Here is a 15,607-nt window from a genome sequence, read left to right as displayed (position 1 = left end):
AAAATACAATGTGCTGGTAAAAAACAAAAACAACAAAAAAATTGGAACTGAAGATTATAGAGTGGCAAGCTACTTTTTATCCAAATAGATAGCTTTGTAAGAGCAAATTTAGGAAGCTTATAGACTGAATTTTCTTTTTGTGGTAAATGCTGAAATAATCAGAAGAACAGTACTTAATACAGAATAGAAAAAAGGAGATATAGATGGTGTTATGGTTTGGATGTAAGGTGTCCCCCAAAACCTCAGGTGTGAGATGATGCAAGAAGGCTCAGAGGAGAAATGATTGGGTTGTGAGAGTCTTAATCCAATCAGTGAATTAATCCGGGATTAACTGAGTGGTAACTGAAGTGGTAGGATGTGGCTGGAGGAGATGGGATTTAGGGCATGGCTTTGGTGTATATATTTGTATCTTGAGAGTGAGATGTTCTCTCAGCTTCTTGATCACCATGATGTGAGCTGCTTCCCTCTGCCACACATGCTACCATGATGTTCAGCCTCATCTTGAGCTGGAGAAATGGAGCCTGCCTTCTGTGGATTAAGACCTCTGAAACCATGAGCCCTCAAATAAACTCTTCCTCTTCTATATTTGTTCTGGTCAGATTCGTTAGTCACAGCAGCAAAAAAGCCAACCAAAACATATAGTATTCAGTTTTCATAAATGTTGAAAGAATAATATAATACACTGGGTCTTGTGAACTCCAAGCACTGATACATATTATCTTTTTTTTTAGGCTAACTTCATCCTATTTGCAAAATGGACAGACACTGTTTATTTTTGCAAGTAGTCAACTAAGCTAATGTAGTGCCAGCTTCTTTGATGTTTCAGCTTTAAGAAAGTTGCATTAATGGAGGGCAATTATGGTAATTTGAATTAGGAATGGAATTATGGTAATTGAAAACTTCTGCAGTGACAGGTATTTGTGAGACCCTGGTGTTCTGGTGCAGTTCAGAATTGCTATTAAGCCCATGGTAATTAGCATTTCCCCCCTCGAAATGGTTGAAAGAATAAGGGAACATAAAACAAAATTTGACAGTATGAGAAGGGAATTGGCAACAACATCAAAACCTACAGTCAACACAAAGAAACACAAACACACGCATGGTCTTGGGCTTTTTAAAAATAGAGAATCAGAAGAAAATCACAGCTTTATCTGGAGCACTGGGGAGACTGAGCATTTATATCGTGGGTCTCCATTATGAAGCTGTTTGTAGCAGAAAGATAGAGTATAGAATGACATTCTTGTTTTCTGGCTTCATTTCCAAGTCAAATTGTTGCAGAGAGGTCTGCAGCCCCCACAGTTCTAAGCATTAGCAAGTGCAACAAAATCAGATGACTCACTCCACATTGTTCATGCATTCAAATGTTCATCGGTTGCCTACTATGTGCCAGGCAATGTGCCAAGTGATAAAAATATAAACAAGGCCAAGTTCCTGTCCTTACAGAGATTTTGTAATTGAATGTGAGAATGGTAATCTATTAAGCCTCAGCATAAAGGTAGGGAAGCATTGGTAATCCAGAGTTTGTACTCCTGAGTGTCCCTCTACCTGGAAGAGTTCATAGAGCTAAATATTGTAGCTTTTAATCCCTTAGACTTCTTGTCTGACTTGGTGATTTCTCTTGAGGTCTCAAAGGAGAGTAAAAAGATGGGAGTGCCTAGAAATTAGGATGTGTTTGGCTGCAACTAACACAGTGCCTGACAAAAAGTATGTATATATGACTTAATCTCACATAGTATGTAAGACATTGCAGAACTAGTGTGAGGGGCAAATGGTATCATTAATAACTTAGACTCCAGCTCTTTCTGATCTTTATTTTCATTGCTCCACATTTCCTTTCAAAGGCTTGGAATAAAAGTAAAGTCATTTCAGTCTGAGGATGAGGTTTGCTAGGGTTTCCCATGTTTTGTGAATTTGTTATTCATCACTAGTTAGTGTGTAACACACCTCTAGTCCAAAAAGAGTACAATCACAGCCAGGTGTGGTGACACACACATATAATCCCAGCAGCTCAGTAGGCTGAAGCAGAAGGATTACAAGTTCAAAGGCGGCCTCAGTTATTTAGCATGGCCCTAAGTGACTTAGTAGACCCTGTCTCAAAATAAACAATGAGAAGGGCTGGTGATATGACTTAGTGGTTAAGTACCTCTGGGTTCAATCTCTGTTACAAAAAAAGTATAATCATATTGGGGGAAGTTTAAAATTTTACTTATTAAAAATATGAGATTAAATGACACAAGTTTCTTTCAATAAGATATAGGTAATTAATATTTGGACTCTGGGTGTGCCATGATTGCTGTTCTCTAATGATTTATTTCTAATGAACTGTGGGTAGGAAAGTTTACATTGAGTAGTATTGTATCAATATATAGAGAGGGAAGAACTAGGGATCTATAACTCGAGTAGAAACTGTTGTCTTGTAAACGAGCCTACATGGCCAGTAAAGATTTGTGTTATTGTTTTAATGGGAGGAAATGATGGAAAATAGGGTGAAATTCCAATTTGCTCAAATGAGACCTATATCCTATCATGTTGGCAAGTTTAAATATGACTCTTTTCCTGTCACTCCCAAGCAGTCTATGTGTGTGAAATGCATCGTATAGACCTTAGTTCAGCAGAGGGTAATTGACCAAGTCAACTTCACCAATCGGTTCTCATCATTACCAGCTATTCCACGTCCTCTGTGAGGAATCTTGAGACACAATTCAGTTATTACAGTCCCTCTTTGAGACAGCAAATGTTTTCTGGCTGTTGAACATTAACTCATGTTACAGATGTGATTGAAACAACAAATTAGTCCATTGTAGAGCGCAGGAGACTGATTCTATTGATAATTTTATTTTCACATCTTGAGGACTCATTCCCGCTACATGGGAGTTGCATGTGTATTTAACAGTCCTGGTAATGAAAGGACTGTATACAAAAGGAGAATCTATCTGTGTAATAACTGCCTCTCTCAGTTTCCCATACTATTTAACAAGCCAACATCCAAGAAGGTAAATCTTTGCTCAGTATTTCAGAAAGAATACTTATTGTCTTCTTTGAAAGTAGAAAATGGAATGGAGCAGCTTATTGTACTGGGGAGAAAGTCTCATTTGGGAATGTGAGAGAACAATTTGACAATTATCTCCATAGTTCTAAGGTCTGAGGAAGAGAAATGACAGCATTTTATTATAAAGCACTTTTAATTGAAGTAATTAGAAGCAAGAATGCTCATACAGGCTAAAAGATTGTCAGGAGGGAAATGGATTTCTGGTCAAGTTTGCTGAGCTTGGAGGCTCCTGATGAACTTTTGAGATGATAATTAACATAATACTTCTGAGGCATTTTCAGCCTTACCAGAAATTATTTTTCTCTGCCTCATTCTTCTTTCAGATGAAATAATAATGTTTAGCACTTAGCCGGCATCTTTCTTTCCAATGGTTCCCCTGGTTCTTAAACAATTTTTCTATCTCCACATGTGTGAATATGTGTCTACACAGAGTAATTTCAGCAATTGCCAAAAATTTCAGCAATCCCACTGGGTAGCAAGTTGCAGCTGTTCAGTATCATGCAGCAAAGCTACACAATGTTGTGTGTGTGTGTGGGTGTATGTGTGAAAAAAAAAGGTAAAACCTTATGTTAATACTCTAGGAAGAATCTGAAAGGGAGGAATGTGTATGTATAAAAGGATTTGCTCACCTTATACCTATTTCTGCAGAATTCTAATATATGAGCCACGGAATATCTGGGAGCCAGGAGGGATAGTGAAGTTGGTTTTAAAGTACCTTTGAAATATAGTGCTGTCAGCAGCAGGGTTTCTTGATGCTGTACTGGAGCATCCCGCCTGCACTGATGCAAAGCAGTGCATGCCACTTCATTAAATTAGCAACATCCTTCCTAAAGCACACTTTGTTTTTCTTAGAGGTTCTACTGAAGGACTAGCTTGACTACTGTTTAGGTTTTAGGAGCTGATAAGTAACTGTGATTAGCCATTCAGATTTCATTTGAAAAAAGTAAAATCATTTAATTGCTTTTATATCACAGGGACCAGTGCAATTGGAATTTTAAAAGTGACAACTGCTTTCCCCAGAAAATAGCATGGTGTCTGGCACATAGGAGGCACCGTCTAGTTATTAAATGAGTAAATGAAAGAAGCCTTGAAGATCTGATAACAGTCTTCGTATCCATATGGTGGTAAGTACTTTCAATGCACTTTTACAGATATCAATTTTTTAAAAATCTTGTTGATATTATACTGAACTTAATTCAATATTGTTAATGTTGGAAGAACTTAATGTAAGAAATTCATCAAAATGAGAGTGTTTCTATTTCTCTTTGGCAAACCATTACTCATAGTAAAGGCCTTTCCTATTATTACTGTATTTTATGGAAAACTCACCTACTCAGTGGACATCAGGAGAAGGTATATTACCCAAGGATGGTCATCACATATAGGGCTGGCCAGCAATGCATGTCTTGTGTCTTTGTTTCCAAAGAGATGTTGAATAAGGTAGATTTTCCCTTAAGAATTTAAAGTTAGAAATACAAAGGGAAAGTTTTCCAGCTATCAGGAAAGCTGAAAAAAAAAAGAAAGCATGAATTAAGGGTTAGCGACAGCAAGACAAAGCCATGTTCAAATGATGATGGAGCAGAAGAGAGTCCAGTGAGAAAGCTGCTTTTTCAGTAAAGAGAAGGGAACAAATAAATATACACAGAGAATCTGAGGCACTGTTTGTGATTGATGATGTCATGAAGTCCCTGAGAAAGACATGGAGAATTATTGTGACAACTTCCTCTTCCATCTGTGTGCATTTTTGTAATGAACTCTATTACTTTATGACATGACCCGAGTGGATTCTTGTTCTTTGTAATTTAGATGTTAGCATCATATATATATTTGCTGATAAAAGCCGAGCAACCCACAGGAAAGTTGATGATGAGTTTAAATTTCACTTCATGGAAGGATGTTAGTAATTCTTCAAGTGTTTCAACTCATAACATGGTTGATACCATAGGTGTGGAGGCTTTCCCACACCAATACCCATCCTATAACTCTCCAGACATCCAGTGTCCTACAGTTCTACTCTAACACCAGCTACCCAAAATTAGCCTTGAGGTCTTCAGATTCAAGGGTTCAGTCCCCCCAAAACCACCCTCATTTCAAATGTCAGTCACAAGTACTGAGTACCCAAGGTACCCGTATTTCTGTTCAACTTGGCTGCAAAGTTGGGTACTCTCATACCCCCCACTTCAGGTTTAATAACTTTCTGGAATAGTTTATAGAACTCAGAAAAACACTGTACTAACTGTCACCAGTTTATTACAAAGTATATAAATCATGAGCTAGATGAAGAGGTCTATAGAGCGAGGCCCAGAAGGATCCCAAGCACAGGAACTTCTTTCCTGTGGATAGTACTCCTTCTTCTTAGTATGAAAATGTGTTTATCAATCCAAAAGCTCCCCAAATTCCATTGTGTAGAGATTTCTTGGAGATTAAATTACTTGGGCATGATTGATTGAATCATTGGCCATCAGTGGTTAACACAGGCTTGAGTTCCTCTTCTTTTCCTAGAGGTTGATAGTGGAGCTGACTGTTCCAATCACATGGTTTATTCTTTTGGCAACAAATCTCATCCTGAAGCTATCTAGGACCCACCACCAGTCAGCTCATTATTGTAAATTTACAGTTGAAAGAATAACCATGATAACAAAAGATGCTCTTCTTACCTTTACCATCTAGGAAATTTCAAGGGTTTTAGATGCTCTGTTCCAGGAATCTAGAAATAAGACCAAACATACATTTGTTATTATATTTCAGTATCACGTAACTAATGTCATGATCTTGGGAGGAACAAGCAGGCCATTCCTTTGAAGACATCATCAACTTTCCATATGACCTGGGTCCTCTATTCCTATCCACCCAGTGCTTGGATGCTGCTCGGTATGTGGTTTATCTCAGGTTCCTCTAGGAGTTTGTATTCCAGTGCAGATTGTTACTTATCAAGGTCTTAGTTTAGAGTTTTTTGATTAGGATTTTCACTGATTTTTCCCAGTCTCTACATGGTTGGTTTTGCAGACCAGGCCTAGCTACAGGTATTGCATTTGGAGAAACCAGGGGTCTAGAGAGATGCTCTCTTACTTCTGAGAAGCATAGTTTTAGGACAGATGCTCCTGGATCTATCATTTTGGGGGAAGGAAGAACAAATGAGAATTTTGGGTCACTAACTCTGTTAGCCATTGTCATCTTTCCTCTCCCAGTGTGCCCTTTTGTGACTCTTGGTAGCCTTGAAGTTACTGTGGAAAAAAAAAAACAACAACAAAGAAAGTGGTTGGGAGCCACAGGCTACTTTACTGAGAAAAATGTGAGGTATACACAGAGGAGTTATGAAGTTCCAGTTTTAGAACTCATTCACTGAAATTCACTGAACCCCCAAATGCGGACATGTCCAATTTATTGTACAGGATAGAGATATTTCCTTTTCTCTGTCTATGTGCTTTACACTGGTGTTCTTAAAGACTCTATTATTATTCTTTCCTTGGGCACACACTCTTCCTGGGAGAGCTCATCCCTGTGCCCAGGGAGCATGTTGTCATCTGTGCTAAGAACTTCAAAACTCTTTACCTCCAGGGTGTTTTTCTTCAGTTCTAGACTCCAGTATCAAACTGTAAAACAATATAATCTAACTATCTCATGGATACCTCAAGAGCATTCTAAAATATGTGCAATATCTTGGAAGTGAGAGGGAATTTGATCTACTAGCAGTAGATCAAACTTGGGGACCCACAGTAGTATAAGATGTAGAGAGAGTAAAGGATGTGAGGAGCGAGGAGGAGAAAGGGGGCTCAGGAGTCGATTTCCATGTTGCCTTGTTCCCTGAAAACCTAAGTATGGCAGAACAATGTTCCCCAGAATTCTTTTTATGGTATGGTTGCTGCACAAAATAAATTTGACTAAGATTTGGAAGGTGAAGTCTAGTAGTAGCTAGTCACCAGGGTGGGGCTACCTGTCATTGCTTGACAATTTTCATCAGCTTTTTGCTGCCGTGTCCAAAAGACCTGACAAGAACAATTTTAGGAGGGATAAAGTTTATTTGAGGGCTCATCATTTCAGAGGTCTCCATCCATAGAAGGCTGGCTCCATTCCTTGGGGCTCAAGGTGAGACCAAATATCTTGGTGGAAGGGTATGTTGGAGAAGAGTGGCTCAAGACAATCGGGAAGCAGAGAGAGACTCCTCTTGCCAGGTAAAAAATATATACACCAAAGGCATGCCCCCAGTGCCCATCTCTTCAATGCCCATCTCTTCCAACCACATTCTGTCTTCAGTTATCATTCAGTTCATCCCCATCAGGGTATAATTCACTGATTAGGGTAAGGTTTTCATAACCTAGTCACTTCACCTCTGAGTGTTCTTGCATTGTCTCATACATGAGCTTTTGGGGGTCACCCTATATCTAAACTATAATATCAGCCCAGGTCAGTGTGAGTCAAAGGCCAGGATAGATCTGTTCCCTTTTCCTCTTTTCCCTCCTCTACCTGCCTTTGGCTCCTCTAGATCTACACTTTGGCTCTATGGTGAAGGATACCTATGCAAGTCCTATCAAAAAGGATGGAACCAGTGAGAGAAATGAGGGTTCAAGTTTGTCCTTGTTAGTTCATTTCTTCCTCACAAGCTCCACTTGGTTTTGTTTTCCCTTGCTTCACAACCAGATTTTCTTCTGTGCTGCTGGCCCTGCTGACCTCAGGCCCAAATTCTAGAGGCAGAAACAACAGCTCACAGGAGTGCATAGAGTTTCATCTTTATGATGCATTCCTTATTCTGTATCATGACTCTGATCCTCTGACTTGAACCCAAACCTATAGTTTCTTATTAAATTAGTCTGTTGGTTTGGGCTGGGCACTATAGCTCAGTTGCAGAATGCTTGCCTCATATGCACAAGGCCCTGGGTTCTATCCCCAGCACCAAAAAAAAAAAAAAAAAAAAATAGTCTATTGGTTTAATTGTTTCATTGATTAGTTATGACATTAAATTTCTTTTCTTTCCACAAGAATTTTAGATAGGGACAAAACAGACTGTTTTGCCAGTTTTAACAAGTCTACAGCGGCAAATTCTTTGCTGGAAAAAATTTCCATTTTTAAAGAAATGTTTTCTTGCAGGGGAACATCATGTCCAAGTAACTGACTTTTGTTAAAAAGAACTTGCAGGGAGTTCTTTTTTCCATAATGATAGCATGTGTATTTTAATTGCATTAATAAAGAAGGAACTTGTTCACTGGCAGCTAAACTCAAAACACTTAGAACATCATATGGTGTCTTTTGAAAGGCAGTTACTTTGGATATTTGAGTGCTCTGGTGTGCACATTGTTCTACAGGCCACAGTGTATACTATTGAATAATAATAAAATAATAAAAAAATCAGAACACCAAGTCTATAAGTAAGTGAAATTCTCAATCTGAAACATATTATTTTTCTTTTATTCATAGGCGTTTCAAACCCAAATATTGTTTAAAAATAGTTTTAAATATACTGTATATGTCCTTTTAAAAATGTAGCAGCCAATTATTTCTTACATTAAAGGATAATGCAAAAGGACAAGTGTGAAAGTTAGCAAAAAATACAAGTATGTCCTGAATTATAAATTTAAACAAGAAAAATATTCAGTCCTAATGCATGGTTGCAATGATCAGGCTGGTAGGCAATTCAATATTTATGTATCTGACACTTAAAAAGTGTTTGTTTTTTAGTTTAGTTAGAGTCTAAAAGCACAGAGTTGTTTACTTCAAATCTGGAAACTTTAGCAAAACTAATGAAATTAGGTTATGACGGAACTATGTATCCCAGAATGAAGACATTTAATCTGTTGAGCAGTGGGAAGCCACCATAGATTTTTGGGCAGAGAAGTGAATATTTCAGAAAGATTAGTCCTGTGGAAATTTAAAAGATGGATCAGAAATGATGCTTGAGTAGGAAAGTAAATGAATATATTGATTTTTTTCTATTATAAAAATAATACATTCTCTTAGAGGAACTTTGAAAAGTGTAGATAAGTCAGGAAGAAGGGAATAAAACACCCATAAGTCATCATCTTTGAATCTCAAACAATATTAGCATTTTAATGTATTTTCTTTTACTCTTTTTTCCTGGTGATGGTTATAAATATGATATGTATGTGCTTTTTTTATCCCCAGTTTTTTTCATTTAACATTGTTGAATACCCTTGAAATTCATGAGATTCATGTTGAAACATTTAATAATGTTTAAATACATTCATATGATGAGTGTATGTTTTTACCTTTTTAAAAGCTACTAACTTATAAAGTATGATTTTGTACAATAAGCCTCTCATATGTAAAGTAGATAAGTTGGTGAGATATAACATACATAATACTTATGAAACTGCCATCACAAGATATTGAACAGTTCCATTACTTCCAAACATTTTATCATATCTTGTTAACAGTTATCCCTCCCCAGGCAATCAGTGTTCTATTTTATACCATTGGGTACATTTTCTGTAACATTGTATGAAAGAAATCCTACAACACACACATATACCCGTTTTTGTTTGGCTTCTTTCACTCGGCATAATGCTTTGAGACTCATCCATCATATTATATGTATCAGTAATTTGTTCCTTTTTATCATGGAGTGGTATGCTGCTATATAGCAAGTAATTTTCTCCGTAAGTATGGAAAACAACAAAGGTACTCTGAGATTCAGATGTCATTCACTTCCTATATATTATCCCCCATTACATCTAGTTCATAGTGCCTGTGAATCAAATTAATGTCTAAACACATTTTCATGTGTCACAGATTTGAGGTCACTTTCAAATAATATTAATCCCTAATTTTTAATTAATTAATTAATTTGAAATTTGAAAAAAATGTTCTAGGGTCTTCTCAGGTTATTTGAGATATATAAGCAAACAAACAAACCAACTTTAAAAAAACCAACAAAACCTTTACTAAGATCATTTTGCAACAGGAGAAAACAGGTGATTTTGTCAACAATAAAATGCAAATTGTTTGGCTTGTTAAAAAGTGGTAAATTTTACATAAAAAAAAGAAAAATTGAGGCAGGTAAGGCAGATCCAGAGTATCAAGAGTATATTAGGGGATAGAACTAGGAGGCACGATTAAATAGAGTGACTGGGTTAGGTCTTACTGGGGTTTAAAAGGTGAAAATGCCGAGGATATACTCACTGTAGAATTTTCTTTGTAATCCTTATATGACTAGGTAGTATTCTATTGAGTGGCTGAATTTTTCTTAACCAGAGAGTAAGCATTTAATTCTAATTTTTCTCTGCTATATATAATTGTCTATGAACATTGCAAATAAAGCTTTTGAATTATCTGTTGTTTGCTTAGAATAGATTTTGGAAAGTAAAATTATTGTGACAATGACTTTTTTTAGATTTTTAAAAGTTGAGACATTATGTATTCCTAATACAAATCTTCCTTTGATGTGATATATTATTTTTTTCTAAAGTATTATTAATATTTTAATTGAATAAGTATGGAAAATCTCATAATTTACACCATATTGAGTACAGTACACAGAAGGGTCTTACTTAAGTAGTAGAGAAAAATTAGCCTTAGAATCATCACTGCCACATTCTTTGCTAATAATCTTAAAAGCAAGAACCGAAATGATCAAAGTGTTTATCAGTCACTTAACTACATCCCAGAACAAAACTCATCAGCATTTATAGTAGTGCTAAAAAATCTAGTATCCCATGAGATAAAATTGAATATTTGGCAACCAATTGAAGATTACCAGGCATTCAAAGAAGGATGACAATATGATCCATAGTTACTCAACCGAAATGGAACAAGAATTGACACAGATGTTAATTAAAATTTCTAGATGAGAATTTTAAAAGCTATTTATACTTTGTCACATGTTCAAAAAGTTAAGTTGAGAAGAGATGATATAAAAAGTCTAAATTGAACTTTTAGGGTTAAAAATCAAAATGTGTGATGTAAAAATTTCACTATCTGGGATTAACTCCAGATCAGATATTGCAGAGGAAAAGATTAGTGAATTTGAAAGCATTACGATATAAACTTTCCAGAAGAAAACAGAGGGAAGGGCATTAAAAAAATGAAAACAACATCAGTTAGCTGGGAGACATTTTCAAGTAGTTTAATATATGTAATTGGAATCAGTAACCTGCAGAAAAATGTAATATCTGAAGAAATAATGGCCGAAAAAATTCCAAATTCAATGTACACTATGTTCCCACAGATCTAAGAATTTCAAGTAACTTTAATGACAGAAAGAATAAGAAAACAACACCCAGGAACATCACAATCAAATTGCTCAAAACAAGTGCTAAAGGGGAAATATTAAAAGCAGCCAGAGAAAATGTCGGGGCATGTACAGAGGAACAAAGACGAGGATGATGGCAGATTTGTTTTGGAAACAGTGTAGCATCCTCAAAGTACTGAAAGAAAAAAAAGTCCACTTAGAACTCTATACCCAGCAAACATATCTTTTAAAATCAAAGAAAAGACTTTCACTTATACAGAAGGTGAAAAAAAAAATCACCATCAAGCCTGCACTAAATGATATTTTAAAGGAATTTCTTCAAGCAGAAGGACAATTATAAGAGATGTAAATATGGATATGTGAAAAGAAATCAGGAACACTGGAAATGGTGATGTGAATGGATATAGGGGGCTTTATTATTATTTAAACATCATTAACTCATAATTACACATCCTTTACCCTAGTGATGAATATCTAGGTGATCTCTTACACTTCACTAACAGACTGTTAATTGTGAAAAACTTCTCATATTCTCTTGTGCATCTATGCAATATTTCCCTAGGAAATATGCTTGTTGGAAAACTGAAACTAAAAGGGATGTCTAGATGACAAAAGTTTTTTCCAGGAGCTTTTACATTTAACTGAGAAACTTAGAATATATTCCTCTTAATGCTAGGAAAAAGACAAAGATGACCACTTTGAATGCTAATGTCCAACATAAAACTATTGGTTCTGGATACTGTAATAAGTTAAAGGTTAAGGCTTTTTTTTTTTAAGCAGTAAGTGTTTTTTTTTTGGTTATTTATAGATAAATTGGTTATTTTATAAAGAATCCAAGAGATGTTAGCAAGATTGCTGGTTATACAATTCATTAGTATTTCCCTATGCAAGTAAAGATCAATTAAAAAATACATATCATTTGAAATAGAACAACAACTGTGAAGGTCACAAAATAAAGTAAGGTTATAGCAAAGAAATAGAAAAAAATAGAAAAAATTCTATTATGAGACATAAAAATAATAAATAGATATATCATAGTAATCATGTTAAAGATTGTTTTATTCCAGATTACTCTCTAAATTCAATGCTAAGGTAATTTTGAAAAATAACAGATACACAAGAATACCTTACTAGACATTAAGACATAATACAGAACCCTAGTTATTAACAATAGAACTGGTATTGAAACCAGCACATAAACCAATAGCAATACAAAGGGAAAGGGATTGCTTATTTAGAATAAGATCTCCAGATAAGGAAAATATCAAGAGAAGAAAATATAGAATTCCTTTGTGGCCTTGAGATGTGGAAGGACTTGCTAATGAGACAAAAAGCCAAAACCACTTGAGGTAATATTGATGGATTTGCCACAAAAATAATCAAAGATTTTTGTCCATTGAAGAACACCACAAATAGCTGGGTGAAAGAATAGGGGAAAATATTTATAAATCAAGGAGAAAAGCTTGAGAAATGCAATAGAAAAATGGGGAAATTATATGGCTAATAAGTACATGAGATTCACTACATCACTATTTTGGGGAAAATGCAAATTAATATGTAACTACAAACAATTCCACTGAACAAAAATGAAAAAACTAGGTACTATCAACTACTGGTGAAGATAAAAGGAAAGGAGAACCTTATGTACTCCTCATGGATTAGAGATTGAGATGCCATTTTGGAAAGCAGGATGGCAAAAATAAGAATTTAGGGGTGTTTTATACATATTGCCATATTACTTTCACCAAAGTACAGTATTTATGTACTATCCCTTCTCCTATTTAATATGTTTTAAATTTATCCCAAATTAAATTTAATTTTGTAATTAATAGCATGAATATAACTTATTTATTTATTTTTAATTTTTTAAATTTAAAAAATTTGAAGTTTGTTCTTTTTAGTTATATATGACAGGAGAGTATATTTTGACATATTTATTCAAACATGGGATATATCTTATTCTAAATAGGATGATAAACTCTGCATCTACATTTTGTTTTTGAAAATTTCTCTGTGGTTCTTGCTAAGATACAATATCAGGTAGAGGGTCTTTATGCCACTGAAAACATCATTTTTCCAAGGTCAGTTTTATGCAGCTTTTACTATTTTAAGGCTGTAGCCCAAATCTTTTCTATTTCATGAGGTTGTAAGAGTCTTAAAATTCTTTATTTAAAACCAATAACAAAATTATCTTTTGGTACCCAATAAATCTTCACCCTTGATTAGTTGTCACTTTAATTATTTTAAAGTTTAATTGTATATTAATGTGAATTAATTTGCTCTTAAAAATATATGCAATTACACATGGATTAGAAAAAGGAAATCTCTGTGCTCAAAACATGAAAAAATGTACATATTTTACAACTATTAAATATCAAAGTTTTTTTTTAAGAGAGAGAGAGAATTTTTTAATATTTTATTTTTTAGTTTTCGGTGGACACAACATCTTTATTTTATTTTTATGTGGTGCTGAGGATTGAACCCAGAGCCCTGTGCATGCCAGGCGAGCGTGCTACCGCTTGAGCCACATCCCCAGCCCTTCAAAGTTTTTTTTATTTTTATTTTCATTTGCATAAAAATGTTTAGATGGTTTGATTCGCCAATTGTGTTACAATTACAGATGACCTACAAATGTCAGGTAAACATTGGCTGCTGGTTGGTGAAACCCCTTTTGGGATTTGCTAAGTCTTCTGTAGATGCACTTGTCATTCTAGGATCCTAATTCAGAGAGTAGCCACCCTGTAAACCTTGCTTTCTTTGTGTGAAGGGTGAAAAATAAAGAGAACTGGTGGAAATATATAATGACTCAAAACTTCTGCTCTTAACTGGCATTGTCACTTGTGCACATATGTCATTAGCCAAAGCAAGGAGTGGAAATATACTACACCCATGAGGACACACAGCAAGTCACATGGCAATGGGTGGAAATGAATAATCCTCTCACTGGGAAGGGAGTAATGAATGATCAGGAACAATAATGCAACCTATTATAGAGCTTATTTGCAGATGACTAATTTCTTAAAAAGAATTCAGCTCCTTTTATTCCTACTCTGCGATGAGGTAACAATGGCATAAGGATATCTCACTGGGAGAGTATCCTGTTGTAACTTTTGGAGGTTGCAGTCTGCAGCTAAGTCGGTTTGTTTAATTGAAGCAGGAAATGTGGTAAACCTACTGTTTTACCTGCTGGAGACTGGTGAGGCTGACATCTAGTAGTACTGACAATAACACCAGAGGAAAGGAGCTGGGGATTCACAGCCAAGAGGGAGTTTGAAGGCTGAAATGGTTTTAGTAATTTTGAGAAATCCTGGTCTCCTCAGTCTTTCAGGAGACGTTGCTTTGGGAGAAATTTTTATGCCCAACAGGAACCAGACCAGAAAGTCAAGTCAGGCATGTTCAGGGACAGGATTAAAAAAAAAAAAAAAAAAACCCAAGATAAACAAAATGAGTACAACCTCAAGATACAAACAGTTCTCTTTTCTAGTCTCCAAACGTTTTAGAAAGTTCCTCTGATATAGGTCAACGTGAGCTCCTTGTAGCGCCCTTGTACTCTCAAAAGCAGCTGTGCCAAAAAGTTAGCCCAATCCTCAGCTCTAAATCTGCCCCATACACCAATTCTTGATGTTGGAGGGATTATTTAGTTCATTATTTATGAAAAGCCTGCCCATGCGAGACCTATGTTGGGTGTTGGGAACACAGAGATAAATCAAACCTACTCTATTAGGAACAGAGATAAACAGGAAATTTTATTTTAAGGAGACTGATAGCTACTATGAAAGAGCCCAGAGGAAGAATATATTATTTCAGCCTGCAGGAGGGTGAGGATTTCATAGAAATTTTCATTTCAAGTGACATTTGAAATAGATTTTGCTGATAAGGAAGGGTTTTCCAAAGTGGAAAGGCCTGGGATTAAAAGAAAACAGCACCCAGTCTTTGCTTTGTCTCTTGGGTGCACAGTCTAAGAAGTCTTGAAGAGCAGCTTTGATTGGTGCGGGTTTGGAGTGTCCACTGTCCCTTCATTCAAGTACCTTGGTTGGGAGGAAATTTTATTTTCTATAACACTACTCTGATTGTTGCTGTTTTTCTCCTTCTCTCTTTTCTCCTTTTTAAAAATCTTTCCTCTCCCCTCTTTTCACTTTTTACCTGTTTTCCATTTGGTTCTTTCTCCTCTTTGATTTTAATTATTTTTGTCTTTTTTCCTTTTTTAAAAAATATTATGGCTATTATTGTTTTATTTTATTCTATAGTACTTCCCCATCTTTTATCGTTGCTGTTGTTATTCTTTTTTTTTTTATCATTTTTTTCTCTTTTTCTTTGCGGCACTGGGGATTGAGCCTAGGACTTCCTACACTTTG

The 15,607-nt window shown here is 35.6% G+C and overlaps 1 protein-coding gene across 1 annotated transcript in view; it reads left to right on the top strand.

Moving 5' to 3' along the window:
• The window catches only part of Tph2 (tryptophan hydroxylase 2), a 232,927-nt gene that overhangs the window by 173,241 nt on the left and 44,079 nt on the right, over positions 1-15,607 (top strand). Inside the window, exons 12-13 of the transcript XR_013440445.1 lie at positions 4,024-4,173; positions 5,798-5,920. The gene's annotated coding sequence lies outside the window, so the exon portion shown is untranslated. The remainder of the gene's footprint in view (positions 1-4,023; positions 4,174-5,797; positions 5,921-15,607) is intronic.

Source organism: Ictidomys tridecemlineatus, chromosome 6 (genome assembly GCF_052094955.1).
Source record: "Ictidomys tridecemlineatus isolate mIctTri1 chromosome 6, mIctTri1.hap1, whole genome shotgun sequence".
NCBI lineage: Eukaryota > Metazoa > Chordata > Mammalia > Rodentia > Sciuridae > Ictidomys > Ictidomys tridecemlineatus.
Note: the sequence above shows the minus strand (reverse complement) of the source record. Positions and strands in the feature narration are given on the sequence as shown.